The following is a 16314-nucleotide window of genomic DNA, read 5'->3' as shown; positions in this document are numbered from 1 at the left end:
ATGGATAAGCATGACAATGGAGGTATATGCGTCACACATTGATTTCACAAAAATGGGTATTTTACTGTATGCTGATGATGTTGCCGATGTATCAGACATGCCTATTCTACTGCAGAGAAAGTTAAATCAGCTAGGAAAATTTTGCGACCATTGGGGCATGGTGGTACATCTAGATAAAACACACATTGCAGTTTTCCACAACGGGGAATGTTGAGGTCTTGTGAAAAATGGTTACTAGTATACAAGGGCATTTCAGTTAAGGCAGTAAAGCAATACAACTACCTGGGTTTATTATTTTCATCATAATTAGCCTGGAAGCCAGCAATGAAAAACCTTGCAGCCAAGGGAAAAAGAGCCTTATATGAAATTGTTATTAAGAAACTTGGTGGTCTTCCTATAAGTGAAGATTTTAAGTTATTTGATGGTTCAGTTGTCCCAGTAATTGTTATGGGACCTAAGTATGTGGTTATGAGTACTCCATAATCGTGGAAAGGGTGCAATTTATTTTTGTGTAGATTTTTATTAGGGGTTAACTCTAATGTAAATACTGACCAGAAGTGTTTTAGGCGAATTTAGGAGATTACCCATTTTCTGTAATTACAGGACACGTTGCCTTTCATTCTGGTTAAAACTTATAAAAATGGATATGCATCACGTGAGCAACAAAGATCAGAGTTATTGTAACAATATGGTTTTGGAATTTTATGGATTGAACAACAAGTTGGAGACATCAAAATTTTCTTAGGTTTATTTCACGAAAAGATATGTAATTGTTATTCGTCAAGAATGGTCGACAGCGATTGGTCAATCAGGTAGATTGCGTTGTTATGTTAATTTCAAATGTTTGTTAGAGTTAGAATTGAGCTCTGGTAAGACTTGGGTGTTCAAGTCATAAATTGACAGTTGAGAACTTGTCTTTATTGTCAGTGGATATGAACATCAGTGGTTGAAGATGAATTCCATTTTATTCTATTTTGTCCATTGTATGAGTATTGTAGAGCTGACTGGATTCCTAGCGTTTCAGAGCCTATCCAACCAATGAAAAATGTGTTGCTCTATTAAAATCACTAAACCCGGAAACACAATACAAACTTTTAGTCTATGTACACAATCCTTTCAAAATCCGTGACAACTTTCTGTCAATTTTGAACTTATTGTTTGTTTAATTTTGTATTATAATGATTGATGTGATGGGTGGAGGCCCTGACATCTGAATAAACTACTACAACTACTATAAATCATTATGGTACGTTTGCCTCCGCATCTTTGGTTTGGTGATTGTGACGGATGCAAAGCAAATGTGCGACTCATTCCTTTAAAATGAAGCAAAAGTGAGAATTATTATTCCTAAGAGGGCGCAATTCACCACTGGTAAGACTCTCAAGCGCGTATGACTGCTTAAATTATTATTCCTAAGAGGGCGCAATTCACCACTGGTAAGACTCTCAAGCGCGTATGACTGCTTAAATTATTATTCCTAAGAGGGCGCAATTCACCACTGGTAAGACTCTCAAGTGCGTATGACTGCTTAAATTATTATTCCTAAGAGGGCGCAATTCACCACTGGTAAGACTCTCAAGCGCGTATGACTGCTTAAATTATTTGGCGCAATCATTCTACTGAAGCGTATTAACGCAAAGCTGCAAACAATCATTTACGTACTTTGCAAAATGATGTATTCATAACTTCAAGTTCGGCAGTCCTACACAAAAATAGCAATTTCTCGGAACTACGCGTTAGAATGATACACTAATTGCAAATCTGAGCACAGTTTACAGAATCGGAAGTATTGTGGTTGTTGTATATAGCTTCATCATTAGCATTTTGTTGTTACTTTGTGAGAAGATGGGTCATTTTTATAGTTATAGTTATTACATATTGGAGAGTAACAAACGAATTTTTGAAATTTGTTTGGGAATTAGAAAACGTACATTGTTAAAGCCTGTTGGAGGCAACTTAATATTTAGTTGTAACTACGGACTTGAATATTTGAAAATCAACCTGTCCGAATGTTATCGTGAAGCCTTGGTAGCTTGGTCTACTCTTCAAAATTTATTTTATTAAAAATCAAATATCACATCACATCATATAATTTGGAATAACAAGGATATCCTAATTGATAACAAATCTGTGTTTTTCCCTACAATTGCCAATAAGGGTATCAGTTGTATTGGTGATTTATTTCCAAATAACACACCCGTTAGTATTGCTGTCTTATCTGCTAAACAGACTTGAAATGTATCTTGTGAGTTGTTTTTATTGCAATTACAAAAAACACGAGGGAAGCCTGAGCTTGGTCACGTGTTTCTTATCCTATCCGAAGGACTGGTTTTTGTACGATTCAGTGCCAAATATTTGTATTGATGGTAAGAATATAACGGTATCTTTGCTTAGTAAAAATTGTATAAAAAAATAACTTTCTGCGTGCAAAGACTATTCATCCAAATAGTTCAGAGTATTTTATAAAAGATTTTAAACTCAACTTTGCTGCTATGTCTAAATATTACGTTTTACCATTTAGGACAGCAATTGACACGAAATCAAGAGAATTTCAATTTAAGTTACTATATAAAATTTTGTTTACTAATTATGATCTTTTTAAAATGAAATCATCAAAGGTTAGTAGTCCCAATTGTTCGTTCTGTCACCAGGAAACGGAAACTACTTACCATCTTTTTTATCATTGTAAATATACAAAAAAAAAATTGGGTTTGCCCTTAGTGATGTATTTAAAAACATCTTTGGTCCAGATGCTCTTTCCCTCAGGCAGATAATATAAGGCTGTACTGATTTTTCAGTGTTGGCGAATTATTTGATACTTTTAGGGAAGCAATATATTTATAATTGTAAAATGAGTAAGAGTCTACCGAGTGATGTATATTTTCATAAAGTGGTTACTGAAGCATGCGAGATTGAAAAGCATATAGCTATATCTAAAAACAAATTGGAATTACATTTACGGAAGTGGTCTATTATCTCTGATAGTGTGTACACATTTTTTCATTTCAGTGTATTAGCAATTATTCTTTTTTGATTTGTTTTATTTCTGTTACTCTTGTTTGCTTGTCTTTGTCGTTTTGTATTATGTAATTAATGTTTACTGTAATGTATGTAATGAAATGAAATAAAATTGTGTAAAGAAAAAAAAAGTTAGACAGTGAAAAAACAAACAAAAAAACACAGGTATATAACAAAAAATATTTATGGCTTGAAATAGGTTTTTTCTTAAAGTGCCTGTGCAATGCCCACCCTCACGTTTCCCATTTTAGATCTGTGTCCCACTGAAAAGGGTAGTTATTGATTTTTTTTTGCTGAAAATGATTACTCGTATCCAAGTAAATTTGGTATATTTCTCGTGTTGTAGCCACGCCCACTTATCGTGAAACGGTCGACTGTTTCCGGATTTCCGACTCTCGCCGAAAGTGCGCCACCAAATGCCAAAATGTGAGAGGAAGTCATACCCCTGAGCCGTAATAACACTGGTTGTTCAGTATACTTTTAAACGATATACATTTTTCAGTCGGCGTTTTTTCGTTTTTTTTTTGTCTATTTTTTTTTTCTGAGAGAGAGGTTTTAGATGTTGTGTTGTGGGCAGTTACAGTGAAACGTATAGCCATAGTGCATGTATTCACACGTTTCTAATCGATCCGAAGGTGCGACATCACTTAACCTTAGATTCATTCAACTGTCCTCGTCCATAAAAAAAAACGACTAGGTTTAAAGAGAAACGCCGACAACGTAAACCTGGCGCAACACTTTTGAAAGAAATAGATTCCGGACCAGCCCATGATCACCGAGGCGGATTTCAGAAGACAGAGAGACGTCCGGCAAGTGTTTCAAATCAGTTGACTTTTTTTGCGATCCTGATTATCGTTTTATAGAGACCATTTAGTCCCTGTTAAGTAAAAGGTAGCACGAAAACGAAGCGTCGGACAAACAAGAAATTACACAGCCCTTACACACTGCTAACTGTTTTCATTTTCGAAGGCTAAAAGTTTCTGAATTGTTTGGTGATTGGTGTTGAATGTCGAATTCACACCTCTGTTCTTTTTTACCTCCATGCTTGCAGCTTGATTTGCGTAATAATTTATGAAATATGAATCCGGGCTTGGTCAATGTGTTTCCACCAAATAAAGTTTTAATACGATGTTATAATTATGACAATCGCGCCATGGATCAAGCTAACTCGAATCCACTCTGAATTTATCTGTATGTGTGTCGATCTCGATTATTTTTGTTATCCAATTAAACGCCGCTTTTAACGCACTTGCCCTCGCCGTGACCCGACGCGTTCACCTATTTCAACAAAATGTCAATTTATTTCCACGCGGCTGTCATTTATTTAGTAACTGTGATTTGTCGTTTTTTAAATTATTTTATAGTGATCACTATAGTCTAATGTTTAGAATGTCAAAATATGTTCTTTTATTTTAATTTTGAAAGTTTTAGTCAGACGATCGATGAAATAAAACAGTGTAGTGACGTCAAATTCTATTTTGTCCAGCAACAGTGTACAAACGTGCGCCGGTGTCGGTGACGATCACGGTGACCAGCTACACCAGAACGGACATATTTCGCATCTTACTCAACCCCATGCAACCAAAATATATACTATGTGTTCATTATGGTCCATTTTTCCTCGACGAACAAGTACATAAGTGACAATATAGTCAAAGACGAGAAAACTGCACAAGAAATTTGCCTTATTTACACGTATCGGCAATGCAAGCTGCCATGCGACTTCCCTTTCTGACGTCACAAGGGGAATTTCTGTATGCAAATGGAAGCTAATGAGGAGCCTCGTTTTAAAATACACAAAAATAAAGTTGCCGTAGACTGAGTTTAAAACACATTTTTTCACTTAAAAAAAATAATTCATGCTTAGAAACATAAAAATTAATAATATTTATGTATCAATTGATAATTTTAGGCGTAAAAATAGCAGCCATTTCACAGGCACTTTAAGGGTGATGGTAATAAATTTACACTTCTCTAAAAAAAAATACACTGCAAGTCTTGGTATGCTTTGAAGATGAATTGCACACGTACGCGTATTGTTATCGACACGTAAATACGTCATTAGCTTTCCAAACTTCCTACAATCTTATAATTTATTGTCAGTGTTGCAAGAATGTATGCTATCCCTTTCAAATGCTTTTTGTAATTTGTCGGCGTGAGTTATTGCGCCCTCGTCGACGGATTCAACGGAACAAATTCTACTTGTTTGTGTCGGAAAAAATCCATCGGCGAGGGCGCAATAATTCAATCCGATAATGTTAGGCTATAGTTTACAAAGAGCGAGTATTACATTTTTATTTATTGCTTTTTTTTAGACAAGAAAAGTTGACGGCTGTAGACTGACGGGGTGTACGATGCCCGGTTCTAATTTGTGTAATACTGCTTCTATTGTTCTGAATCGCTACTAAAAGCACTGCGTACTGTTTGTGTCTCATAAAAAAGGTCGATCATTGACATTTCATGTTTGTGCTATATACAGCTGTACTCTAGCAGGTCTAGGCTTCAACCACGTAGAGTTAATGACCCAGACCAAACGGTTATGCTCCTGTATATCTGTTTAACTTGCACTTTAGCAACGAACACATGGGTGTAGTATGTCATTACATTAGGTAATAGAATGCCACAGTCTGTCCTAGCTATCATACCTGTCTGAATAGGGGATGGCTACAATGTTACGCAAGGATTCCCAGTTAAACACACACTTGCCTATCAGAGAACAGGGCTGCTCAATATGGCAGGTGGTCAATATCTGTTTTATTATGCCAAATAAAACTAACATTCCGAAAATGGCTGGACTGCAGGATCATTCTTGCCCAAGTTACCAACGACAGCTTCCGGAATTCTACCCGCTCGTGAATATTGTCTATTTTATAAACTTGAACGTCATCAACGAATCATAAAATGCCGACCGAAATTAAAACGCTATACCACGTACACAGCGTGGCGATTAAGGGCCGAGCGATGTCGGCATATTTGATGTTTTTTCCCGTTTCCAATGAATTAGAAGGTACACAACTTGACCCAAATGTTAGTTGTTCGACCTGTTCACAAATTGGAGATGATTCATTAGGAAACCTCTATTGAGATCAAGTGTATCGCCTGTGCAAGTGCTGAAGCTGTTATGACGTCATTCATAACTTGAGAAGATACTATTCGAAAATATTAACTAGAATATGCACGAATCTAATTGGCTGATAATTTTACGTCTAACGTTATTTCTTCTAGGGTTGGCGGGTACCCGACTTTCAGTCGAGTGCTCCGGGGTCGTGTGATAAAAACGGTTATCGTCTGATATCATTCGTAGCGCTGGTAGATACTCTGGTGGACAATACTAGCTCATGATGTCATTCGTATTGAAAAGCTCTTCGAATAAGTGATATCATGTGATACCCTTACAGTACTGACAAAGTAAACGTTTAGGGTGCAAATCATCATCATTATGATAAATACATCAGTTCTTGTATAATAATCATGAATAATTAGGTTATGTTATTAACTAATCCTGTTTTATTTTGTTCTTGCATAAATAAATAAATTGTAGCAAATAGTACGTATTTTCTACGCCAGTTTTATTGTAATATTACAAATTTGTTATCAATGCTATTTTACAATTTAAATATGAGATAATAACAACCACAATTTTTATTTTAAAAAACCTAGCGCAAAATTAAGGAAGAAAATATTAAAACTTTTACAATCTAAGATTTTTTTCAGAATTTCTAATTATAATGACTAACCAGTAAGACTAAAATTAATCGTCAAACGTGATACGGAAGCAGCATAATGTTGTACCCCATCCCACCATGGAAGTTAGCTCTCGCCAGTTTGCCCCGGCGGGGTCGGTGTTAGGGCTCGGCGGTCATTGCAAATTAATCCCCATTTGAAATATGGGGGTGGGATGGAAATGTGTCGTGGGTGAAAACAGAGGTTGATAATAAAAAATATACATAACGATTGAATAATGTTAGACAATAGGGTTCCTTCCCAATAAAATGGTCTCAGTTATGTGCAAAAATAATATAATGTAAATAGATAAGTATTCACTGGATTTTAATTTCACTATTTTCGCTGATAAGTAATGTATGCTAAATTAAATCTACGTGAACAATAAAACTGAAAATAAAACGGTGTATATGCTCAAAACTTCAAAATAGTGGAATTCAATGTCAGTAAAAATAAGTGGGTTTATAATATCCCCCCCAACATCCAAACCCGATTAAAAATGGGAAATTCTCGCAGTATATGTTGTATATCCGTGAAACTGCAATCGCGTGAGTATGTTATTAGGATTTTCAACGGCAACCTGATTCGTATTGGAGACTGCATCAGACTAGTAAGCGTGAAGCTACAGAGTTCCCTGGGGTCTCAGTAGGGGACATCCAGCGTGGTCGAATTACGCACGATTTTGCAGAAATGTGTCCCAAACTGCCTTGCATCAGCCACAATGACCTCATTTCTGTCAAGTAGGCGTCTACATCAGTAGTTACCATGAAAACGGGCTTGCGTGGGAGGCAATGACGTCATAGTTGTTGATCCCCGTCGGGCAAAGGCATCCATATAAACAAGGCGCTGCTTTATTAGCTCTATTTGGCGCTATTGTAGAAAAAAAGACACATTTTGCGGAGCTAAAAATAACACTCTTAATCACAGAGTGTTACATCGCCAATTTGTATGTACTCAGTTCGTCAGTATAACACATGTAAATACTTCGCCCACCACACGGCTCTTGTGTTTGACGTCAAGTTCCCCACGGCTGCGAAATGTGCAGTTATGCCAAATTTTATTTCAGTTGCTCCTTTTTGCAAATACATATATTATTGCCATATCTCCCCCCAGATGCAGGAAATTATTCAATTACGTGATATTGTAAAACAACGTGCATAGATGTATCAGTATGAATAAATGTTTAAAGTCGAGGAGGGGTTCCGACACGTAAAGTAAGATTCGTATTGCGTTGTCCCTTACTTCAGTGGCATTATGTAGAAATTCCTTTCAATATCTTACTGAGTAAATTAACGTGATCCACAGCCATATAGATTAGCAATACGTGAAGAGAATCAGTGACAGTGATCGCCCACACTAAAAAAATATTCAGAAAAACCGGAAAATACTTGAATTAAAAAACGAAAAAAAAAAAAAACCCGCCACGTACGAATGAAAACAACAAGTTTGAGTTGAGAGCAAAACACACTGTCTACAAACTACTGTATGTCTATATGCAATGAAGGCTTCAGTGAACACGATAAACAAAGCTAAACAAACTACTGTATGTCAACATGCACTGAAGGCTTCAGTGAACACGATAAACAAAGCAAAACACACTTTCTACAGACTACTGTATATCAATATGCAGGGAAGGCTTCAGTGAACACGATAAACAAAGCTAAACAAACTACTGTATGTCAACATGCACTGAAGGCTTCAGTGAACACGATAAACAAAGCAAAACACACTGTCTACAAACTACTGTATGTAAATATGCAGGGAAGGCTTCAGTGAACACTATAAACAAAGCAAAACACACTGTCTACAAACTACTGTATGTCAATATGCAATGAAGGCTTCAGTGAACACGATAAACAAAGCAAAACACACTGTCTACAAACTACTGTATGTCAACATGCACTGAAGGCTTCAGTGAACACGATAAACAAAGAAAAACACTGTCTACAAACTACTGTATGTCAATATGCACTGAAGGCTTCAGTGAACACGATAAACAAAGCAAAACACACTGTCTACAAACTACTGTATGTAAATATGCAATGAAGGCTTCAGTGAACACGATAAACAAAGCAAAACACACTGTCTACAAACTACTGTATGTAAATATGCAATGAAGGCTTCAGTGAACACGATAAACAAAGCAAAACACACTGTCTACAAACTACTGTATATCAATATGCAGGGAAGGCTTCAGTGAACACGATAAACAAAGCAAAGCACACTGTCTACAAACTATTGTATGTTAATATGCACTGAAGGCTTCAGTGAACACGATAAACAAAGCAAAACACACTGTCTACAAACTACTGTATGTAAATATGCAGGGAAGGCTTCAGTGAACACGATAAACAAAGCAAAACACACTGTCTACAAACTATTGTATGTAAATATGCAATGAAGGCTTCAGTGAACACGATAAACAAAGCAAAACACACTGTCTACAAACTACTGTATGTAAATATGCAATGAAGGCTTCAGTGAACACGATAAACAAAGCAAAACACACTGTCTACAAACTATTGTATGTTAATATGCAGGGAAGGCTTCAGTGAACACGATAAACAAAGCAAAACACACTGTCTACAAACTATTGTATGTCAATATGCACTGAAGGCTTCAGTGAACACGATAAACAAAGCAAAACACACTGTCTACAAACTACAGTACTGTATGTCAATATGCACTGAAGGCTTCAGTGAACACGATAAACAAAATAATTGCTTTGACTCAGGCGCTCAAATTGTAACGTTGTTCTACGTCGATGTCCCCCTACATAGAGAGAGATGAACAAAATACAATTGTTTATATTAATATTATTAATATATTTGTTATCATTATTATGTTATTACGTAGATGGCAGACAAAAAACTAGACCAAATGAGACCAGGAATGGAGAGTACGTTCCAAATATTTCACGGTAATCGGCTACACTTTGCGACATTGATACTGAATAAGTATTCATTTAACCACAGTCCTGAGGAACTGTGATTTAACAGATGAGCGCGACGATGGCACCAGCACATGGAGAAAAGACTGTACTACAGTTAGGTGGAATTCGCGAAAACAGGAATAGAGGACGCATGCGCAAATTTGCTGACCGTGGCGTGACGTAGTTTACGAATATCACACTCCTGGGTGAATGAACTAGAATGTGCACAATCTTGGCGAGGGGGATTTATCACTTTCCATCGGCTCTGTTTCTCATCAAATTCACTTTATTTCGGCCCTCCATTGTATACTCTTTTTGAGCTGACTGGCGTGTTTCCACTGAATAACGCAATCGGCGATAACCAGCATCAAAACCACAAACCATGAATTGTCCGTCTTGTATTGCGGGGGCGATCCTTCATAACAATATTACTATTTAAGTGGCGTTGTACAGTCACGTTCATTCGCATATGGCCATGGCACGGTTTTATTTTGGCGAAGCCTATCTAAGTAACTCAGGGATGTTTACCAGTTTCTCACCTGATGGATTTTGCGAACGTGACTGTTAAGGGTTTACTTCATTGAACACGCCGACAACAGTGACCTTGTCTTCAGCATATAAGGAAAATATCTTGCATTTTTCAAATCATACACGTTCTCGGTAGAGTGCGATTACAGGGCTGGACAATTTAGCTGTAGTTTGCAGCCTGAGAAGCAGAACTAGACATGCTGAATGCAGCACGTAGAAATACAGGCGGAGGGATCGCACCGGCAGCTCGGATCATCATTGTCCCGAGGACGTGTGTCCAGTTGTAACTTTTTGGGACAATGTTTGAAATCTCCACGGCGGAATTTGGTGCAAGCGCATTTCCAATGAGACTTCTACCGATAAATATTAGATGGGTTCAATTATGTTAATTCATGACTGCCAGAATGGATGACGTCATCATCGATTAGCGTATATTGATTACACGTATGTGTTCTTCTATAAAGAGGGTAAGTCACGTGCTAATTTAAATATTCCGCAATTTGTTTTAATTATAAATAAAAAAATATGGTTCGTGGCTACGATTTTTGGATTATATATATAACTATCGCACGAAAAGGGAAACGCGGAGGATATAGTTAAAATAACGGTATATTAAGCTTACGAATATTGTCGTCCCCCGCCATTACTAAGAGACTTGTATAAGCATTTAGCTCACTAAATTCGCGTGGGTGGCTATAGAGTACCTATACGAAACTAGCCTGCTGCCATATATCGGAATGTATGTGTTAGCAAACGCCTCGCCTGCGAGCGGAGGGATATGTAGGCTATAACATTGTGATACCCTTTATACAGGTCAATATTTACTATTCCGCAAATACTACCTTCTACTTGGTCATATCAAACAATTCGAATAAATCTGAAAACAGATTTGAATCAGCATGCCGCTCTCAAAAAATACTTCTAATATTTTGGGTGTTCGTGATGGAATATTACGGACCCATATCAAAGTTTTGGTTTCTTTTAAAATTCCCCAAATGATTTGAACTTTGTCGTTTTGGTGGCAAAACTTTGGAGATATATAATTACTTGATTTCCTGGATTCGTATAGGTTGCACGAGCTGCTGACATTGCTCTGACTTTCCCCAAAGTCGCAAACGACCCGTTTGCTCTCTGAACCGAACCTTGATTGGCGTATTGGGGAGACTCCTCCCATTTATATCGATAACATATCCAAATAATTGTGTTGTCACGTCGCATAGGCAGTCAGAGATGTATCTACAGGATTGGGGTGGCTGCATACCCCCACCTCAAACCTGTCTCCATGAAACTCGGTTTGTATTAATTTGGTTTTGTTAAGAGAAAAAAACAGTGTTACGCAAAGGGCATTGTGACCACAATACTGCTTAAACTGTAGCGTGAACCAGTGTTTTTGTGAGGAATTGTCGCAGCTTACAGCTAGGCCCAGTTATAATAACTAACTTATAATATCCTCATGCTCACTCAGACTAATTAATTACCATCATCTCGCATCATCTCTACAATACAGACAGAAACCAAAATGGCGGATAATGATGATGATAATAAGTCTTTTGTTTATTGGAATGCATTGATAACGACACTTTCTTTACTTGTAGCTTTCTTTGCTCACATGATTCATTAGCGACGACAAGGTTGGTACTGTCAAGCTGAACGTGGACCCGTGAAGGATGACAAATATGCTGGCGACGATATGCAATAACAGTAGCACCCGCAACAACCTCGACAAACCCTTCAACTTGCGACTTCGGTAAGTTACTGCCAACCGCTAATAGTCAGCGACTTGGGATTCTAGACATTCGTCCAAATATGAAATACCAAAGAAAAGCTAAACATAAAATTAGACATTGTTCATAGTAATATTCATAGTAATGTTGCTTCAATTGGGGTAATATTAAGTATGTGATACAATCGGTATCCCAGTAAAAGCAGCGATTCGCTACATCTTGGTTATAAATTACGTGCACAAGGCTTACACATGGTTAGTTTAAATATTTTCATTACCGGTCCCCAGAAATTGCATATTATTATTGCGATTATTATGCCTGCGAAAGTTAAAAGAAACTGTTCGCCTGGACTACAGTTCTACTCGATAAACAATAATTACAACAAGTGAGTAAAATCAGCTCTGCTTACATGTTTACCGAAGTACACTGGTATTTAAGCTGTACAATGGATACTCATCGAATAACCACAAATGATTTCCTGTTTTGCTTTTTGTAGATTTCAATTTTGCTGAAACTATTGGCACTGAATCAAACAATCGCATCGATTGAGTTCCCATTTTGGAACATACGTTGATTGTTTTTGAACACGAACATAGAGCTGTTGTGGTTCGAGTGTATGTAGTGTTTCGGTCCACCGGAACATCGTGGATGACGAGCGCTGTGCGTTTTTTTTCCAATGCTACCCTAGTGTGTCTCACTATCTATTACGCTTAAATTTGATGCTAACTTGAGGTATGTTTTGCCTGCATTGCTAAAATTAGTAAATTAGTTACCGATGTCGGACATGTGACATATATTTATAACTTTAAAAAGTTGGGGAATAGAATTCTATTGTGAGTGAATTAATTTGCAGTCGAAAAAAAACCTGCTAGGCTTGGAAAAATCGCCTTGGTTTATTTCAATGGTATATCTGTTTTATTGCGCAGTGGTGTATCCACCCTGACGTTCACGGCTTATAAGCAATGTAGATCCTGCCAACCTCACAAAATCCAACTAAAATTGCGTCATAGTAAACCAACTCATTCTAATTGCTAATAATATTCTAAATATAATCACCAAGTTTTTTTTTGTCGAATTAGATTTTAAATTGTATGTTTCAGCTGCCTGTTGTAACGATCGGATGTCGGCGCTACAACATGTCTAACGTGTACATTGCAATCGTTATTTCAATGTTTCTGTACGACACGTCTAACGTGTACATTGCAATCGTTATTTCAATGTTTCTGTACGACACGTCTAACGTGTACATTGCAATCGTTATTTCAATGTTTCTGTACGACACGTCTAACGTGTACATTGCAATCGTTATTTCAATGTTTCTGTACGACACGTCTAACGTGTACATTGCAATCGTTATTTCAATGTTTCTGTACGACACGTCTAACGTGTACATTGCAATCGTTATTTCAATGTTTCTGTACGACACGTCTAACGTGTACATTGCAATCGTTATTTCAATGTTTCTGTACGACACCGTGACGTTATTAGCGAACCGCTAATGTATGTGGTGTTAAAAATAATTCGTGTGAAATAAATATATGAATACAAAATATATAACACAATGTCTTCATTAAAACGATAAGTATGATCCGGCAATATACTGTGACATTATTTGGACAGAAATACATACTGTATAACATGTCCTTTTAGCTAGAACGTTATTTTAGCTGATTTATCCAATCCACAATTTCGCTAAAGTAAGATGTCGCTAATTAGAATAGAGTACATTCTCACAATGAGAATGTTGACACTTTAGCTATATTAAGATTAAGTTAATTCTTCCATGAGTCAAATTCGCTACTGTTTTACAGTATTCATTATAACGTTTTTTTTTAAAAAAAATACTGCAGTCACAATTATACGTTGTCGCGATATTCGTCAAATGTTAGCAAATGTTTATAAAAAAACACATTTAGTGTACGTACACAAAAAATAAGTATAACATTAATTACATGACGTCAAATATATTGGATTCTAATACGGAATAATCTAGCCAAACATATTTAAAACACAAAATCGGTTTTTAAATAAGTCCATCTCAGCAAATTATTCACCCTCGCAAATTGTGTCACCTACAACACCGTCATTTCAGAGATTCTAGCTCCGCAATAAATGGACGTGGAAAATGTTGCGAGCAGTGGTGCATTTGCCAAAGTTGTCGTAGCATACAACGTATATTTATATTGAAAATAAATTGTATAATTTATCAAAACGATGAGACAAATTTAAGCTACAATACTAAAATGTTTTAAATCGAGGCAATTGAACTGTGGCATTAAATTCACTTCTCTAAATTTGAAAGAATTAACGATATATTTTTCTAATATTGTTTTTACTGTATTTACATCAACACAACTGTTAATCTAAGTCATTGTCATATGCTTATATTTTGTTGTTTAAAAAATGCATTTACAACTTTTGTTTGTCTTCAAATAATTCACCCGTGAGAATGAACAGGTATTATAATATTATGAAATAATCCAAAATAAAAAAAAGCTACCATCTCCAAAAAATGGAAGCCGTCGATTCATAACAACACCATATCTTTTTCGGTAGAATTGAAAAAAATATGATTTGAATAAAATAATAACAATTAATAAATGATAACAAACTTAAAAATGTTCAAGGATGAAGAAATCGCCTTATAAAATGTTAACCAGATGACCGTTCGGGTAATTACAGGCCATCTTCGTTGCTACAATAGCGTACTTTGAACTGTCCCCGTATTTGTGAACAATTGCACACTCAACGCGGTGCCAAGAAATGTTATGGTGTCTCTATTATGAAACAATGTGATATTTATAATTCCAACGTAACTGGTATATGTGTGTGTTACTACCTAATTTTACTACCATCATGTGTGACGGTTATGATATGTCACACTTAGCGGCTTACTAAACATTGGCTGAATATGCCTTCGCGTGTTTGCGGACTATCGTTATACCACGTATGTTTTCTACAAAGTCGTCTGTATCATGCATAAATCGACTTCGTGTGTTCATTTTGAACTTCAAAGCAATTTTGAATTTCGCAACATATAATCGAATTTACTGCGATTTGTGTATCGATACTTCGTTGCGCAGTAGAAATGGGACATTGTCAGTACAAACACAATGTTTCGTATTAAATGTGTTTATATTTATGCGTATTCGGCAGAACAAAACTAAATATTCATTAATATTCATATAATAAATTCAACTATAAAGTAATTGACACTTTGCAAACGGCTCATGCCTCTGACACCCACCATAGTATGCATGTGATGTTGCGGTTAGCGGCGACTATACCTGAGATAGTGTACCCATAAGACATAACTCTACCAATTGAGATTACAACAGGCTTTCTTTTCTGTCAAATTCCATGTAGTTTTAGAAACAAGAACACCGATATCGGAAGGGTCTATTATTTCATCCAATTATTCAACAAAAATCGTGTCGCACATTGAGACGAACAGGCAAAAATAACGACATTACGAAAATGCATTTGAAAGCAATCGCGCAACATACACTGTGTAATTTTTCAAGAAACGACTGCCACATCACGGAATTACTGTATACGATATATTCCATATCTCTCGATAGCTGCATGTTTTTTTTTTTACATTAAAACAACCGAATATATATTGCCCCCAAAAAATGGTTGTTTACGTGTTTTATATATTTTATTCTCCCTGAATATATCTCCTAGGCAGGTACTGTATCAGGTTGTTATGATGCAAAGTTACTACAGTTGATTTAAAATTATATTGATCTTTTATTGTCCTGATTATTAATATCCAGCGTTAGCATACCATTTCATTAATCGGTTGAAAATTCCTGCATTCGGATTCAATGTAAAATTAATTTAGTTAAATATCTGTTTACTTCTGTGATTGTACGATTCTGTGTTTCATATGTAGTGTTAGTTGTTAAAACAGAAGAGCAGGGCACTTTTCAACGCCGGGGTTTTAGGAACTAATACGTTACCTGATTAACCGCACGGACGTGTGTACATGTCCCTGACCGTTGAACATCGCTGATCGTAAGTTCCATATTTACCTTCGTCATACACAACCCTGCATAGACGACTTGGGGAGAGTGAAACAAAAACCAAACAGGGCTGCGAACTACACAACGGACAATACGTATAATAACAGCTTATTCACATTTTTTTATCGATTATGTTCACTTCTGTAATTGTTATTATTGAGACTTGTTACAATACAATTAAATGACTTTGATTTCCGACAAAAAATACTGCTAGATTATGGTATAATATTGATGCAACATTTACATATTCGGCTGGCCACCCGAAGGTCTACAATTCGCCAGTCGGCGGCGGTTAAGAGTCAAACTTTATTTACAGATTTTGTGTCGAGAACACATTTGGTTGATTAATTTTTTTAAACAG

General features: G+C 36.4%; 1 long non-coding RNA gene across 1 annotated transcript in view; it reads left to right on the top strand.

Annotated features, from left to right (window-relative positions):
• The first annotated feature begins 10288 nt into the window (after positions 1 to 10288).
• LOC146741459 (uncharacterized) overlaps positions 10289 to 16314 on the top strand; it is a 33065-nt gene continuing 27039 nt past the window's right edge. The window contains exons 1-2 of the long non-coding RNA XR_014929668.1: positions 10289 to 10668; positions 11797 to 11948. This is a non-coding gene — a long non-coding RNA (uncharacterized LOC146741459). The remainder of the gene's footprint in view (positions 10669 to 11796; positions 11949 to 16314) is intronic.

Source organism: Saccoglossus kowalevskii, chromosome 6 (genome assembly GCF_978046115.1).
Source record: "Saccoglossus kowalevskii chromosome 6, keSacKowa6.1, whole genome shotgun sequence".
In the NCBI taxonomy this organism is placed as follows: Eukaryota; Metazoa; Hemichordata; class Enteropneusta; family Harrimaniidae; genus Saccoglossus; species Saccoglossus kowalevskii.
This window is presented reverse-complemented; position numbering and strand designations above follow the sequence as displayed.